We start from the raw sequence: 3,343 nt of genomic DNA on the forward strand, positions 1-3,343 counted from the left end.
CCTCCGTCAAACCGATCTGGTACGGATCCCACACTGATGAGCAATACTCAAGTATAGGTCGAACGAGTGTTTTGTAAGCCACCTCCTTTGTTGATGGACTACATTTTCTAAGCACTCTCTCAATGAATCTCAACCTGGTACCCGCCTTACCAACAATTACTTTTATATGATCATTCCACTTCAAATCGTTCCGCATGCATACTCCCAGATATTTTACAGAAGTAACTGCTACCAGTGTTTGTTCCGCTATCATATAATCATACAATAAAGGATCCTTCTTTCTATGTAATCGCAATACATGACATTTGTCTATGTTGAGGGTCAGTTGCCACTCCCTGCACCAAGTGCCTATCCGCTACAGATCTTCCTGCATTTCGCTACAATTATCTAATGCTGCAACTTCTCTGTATACTACAGCATCATCCGCGAAAAGCCGCCATTCACCAACAGCGGTAATGTAAACCGGCATAATAAGCATTACAAGCCTGTACATCACGCAGACTGTCACAAGACGATAACACCGACGATGACTAAGGTAAGTCGTCTCCTTTCAATTTGCGAGTGCTTTTCTAACGCTTTTCTTTTGTCGCTCTGTAGTGACACCTTCAAACATATATATGAAGACGGTAACTGTTCTCGAAAGAACAGAATACTGTTGATGACCGTGCAGCTTTTCCCTGGAATGAATGATGACTGACTGAAACCCTCAGCTGCCGACAGGTGTTGTTGATATACCTCGATGTGGACAGCTGAAAATGTGTGCCCCGACCGGGACTCGAACCCGGGATCTCCTGCTTACATGGCAGACGCTCTATCCATCTGAGCCACCTAGGACACAGATAAATGGCGCGACTGCAGGGACTTATCCCTTGCACGCTTCCCGTGAGACTCACATTCCCAACTGTCCACAATTCTACATATGTAATGTACCTTATAGACATTTGCCCATTCACTACTGTGAACTGTCCACAATTCTACATATGTAATGTACCTTATAGACATTTGCCCATTCACTACTGTGAGTCTCACGGGAAGCGTGCAAGGGATAAGTCCCTGCAGTCGCGCTATTCATCTGTGTCCTCGGTGGCTCAGATGGATAGAGCGTCTGCCATGGAAGCAGGAGATCCCGGGTCCGAGTCCCGGTCGGAGCACACATTTTCAGCTGTCCACATCGAGGTATATCAACAACACCTGTAGACAGCTGAGGGTTTCAGTTAGTCATCATTCACCTTCAAACATACTCGTAACGCGCGCCACGAGAGTTCCGCAATCCATTTACTATCGCATCTTCGATATGTATCGTTTGCAGCCCACCAACTTCGATAGGCAGTCATTCTTGGAAATTACCAAAAATCGACATAGCCACAAACCAGTTGTTTCAGCGGCAACCACCAACGGCCGCGCAGGCTTACCGGACCCGCTGCTGGACCTGTGCTTGCGCACTCTCGGCTCCGGGCGGCGCGCCGGTCGCTTCCCGCTACGGCTGTCGGGCGCCCACGCGGCTACATCCTTGTCCGACGGCTCGAAGAAGTCGTCGTAGAAGCCGTAGCGGCCGCTGTCCGAGAGCAGGGCCGCCTTCTGCCGGGGCGACAGCCGGCGCTCCAGTTGGCCGCCAAACACTTCCCGCCGCCTCCCGAGATGCTACGTTTCCGTGGAAACCTCGAACAACGACGGCCAGAATATCACAGCGGAAGAACACGCCGACTGACAACGACAAGTTTAACTTTTGCCGGTCGCGATTTATTTTCACTACCCGTTTCACAGGTTTGAACCTCCTTCGTCGGAGGATTTACGTGAATCAATGCGACATGTATTCAAATGATTCCCTTTTCAAAATTATATGAAAAACAACTGTTACAATTCCGCATCCAAATTACGTACTCATCTAACATCAGAAACTGATAACGTAGCTCATTTTAAGGTCCAATAAAAGAGAAATCATTTACTAAAAGTTTGTCCAATAATAATATAAAGAAAGGCGTACTCATATTTTTGAAACTTCCTGGCGGATTAAAACTGTGTGCCGGACCGAGACTCGAACTCGGGACCTTTCCCTTTCGGGGGGCAACTGCTCTACCAACTGAGCTACCCAAGCACCACTCACGCCCCATCCTCACAGCTGTACGAGTTCGAGTCTCAGTCTGGCACACAGTTTTAATCTGCCAGCAAGTTTCATATCAGCGCACACTCCGCTGCAGAGTGAAAATCTCATTCTGGAATAACATTTTTGTTTGCCCTTAATAGAGTGCTAGTGGTTTTCCTGGGATATCATCTCACGTCTAGGGTTTTTTTCTGGCAAAAGAAAGATACTTTTCCAAGCCGTTACAGTAACCCAATTATTAATCTTGTAGAAACATATTTGCATAACGAAACTAGTTTCTTTGAGTAATGCACTTGTAATACACGGTGGTCCATTGATAGTGACTGGGCCAAATATCTCACTAAATAAGTATCAAACGAAAAAACTACAAAGAACGAAACTCGTCTAGCTTGGAGGGGGAAACCAGATGGCGCTATGGATGGCCCGCTAGATGACGCTACCATAGGTCAAACGGATATCAACTGCGTTTCTCTTTTTTTTACACATTCTTGTAGTACGTAAAGAAATATGAATTTTTTAGTTGGACCACTTTTTTCGCTTATGGCGCTGTAATAGTAACAAACGTGTAAGTATGTGGTATCACGTAACATTCCGCCAGTGCGGACGGTATTTGCTTCGTGATACATTACCCGTGTTAAAATAGACCGTTTACCAATTGCACAAAAGGTCGATATCATGTTCATCTATGGCTATTGTGACGAAAATTCCCAACGGGCGTGTGCTATTATGCTGGTCGGTATCCTGGACGACATCATCCAAGTGTCCGGACCGTACGCCGGATACTTACGTTATTTTAGGAAACAGGAAGTGTTCAGCCACATGTGAAACGCCAACCACGATCTGCAACAAATGATGATGCCCAAGTAGATGTTTTAGCAGCTGTCGCGGCTAATCCGCACATCAGTAGCACACAAATCGTGCGAGAATCGGGAATCTCGAAAACGTCGCTGCTGAGAACGCTACATCACCATCGATTGCACCCGTACCACATTTCTGTCCACCAGGAATTGCATGGCTACGACTTTATACGTCGTGTACAGTTCCGCCACTGTGCAGAAGGGAAATTACGGGACGATGACAGATTTTTTGCAAGCGTTCTATTTAGCGACGAAGCGCCATTCACCAACAACGGTAACGTATACCGGCATAATAAGCACTATTGGACAACGGAAATTCGACGATGGCTGCGACAAGTGGAACATCAGCGTCCTTGGCGGGTTAATGTATTATGGTAGGAACGAT

At 46.6% G+C, this 3,343-nt stretch overlaps 1 non-coding gene across 1 annotated transcript; it reads right to left on the reverse strand.

Moving 5' to 3' along the window:
* Positions 1-760: 760 nt before the first annotated feature.
* Trnat-ugu lies at positions 761-835 on the reverse strand. Its single transcript has one exon. It is a non-coding gene; the product is annotated as a tRNA-Thr (tRNA).
* Positions 836-3,343: the final 2,508 nt, after the last annotated feature.

The sequence above is a fragment of the Schistocerca piceifrons genome, chromosome 4 (genome assembly GCF_021461385.2).
Source record: "Schistocerca piceifrons isolate TAMUIC-IGC-003096 chromosome 4, iqSchPice1.1, whole genome shotgun sequence".
NCBI lineage: Eukaryota > Metazoa > Arthropoda > Insecta > Orthoptera > Acrididae > Schistocerca > Schistocerca piceifrons.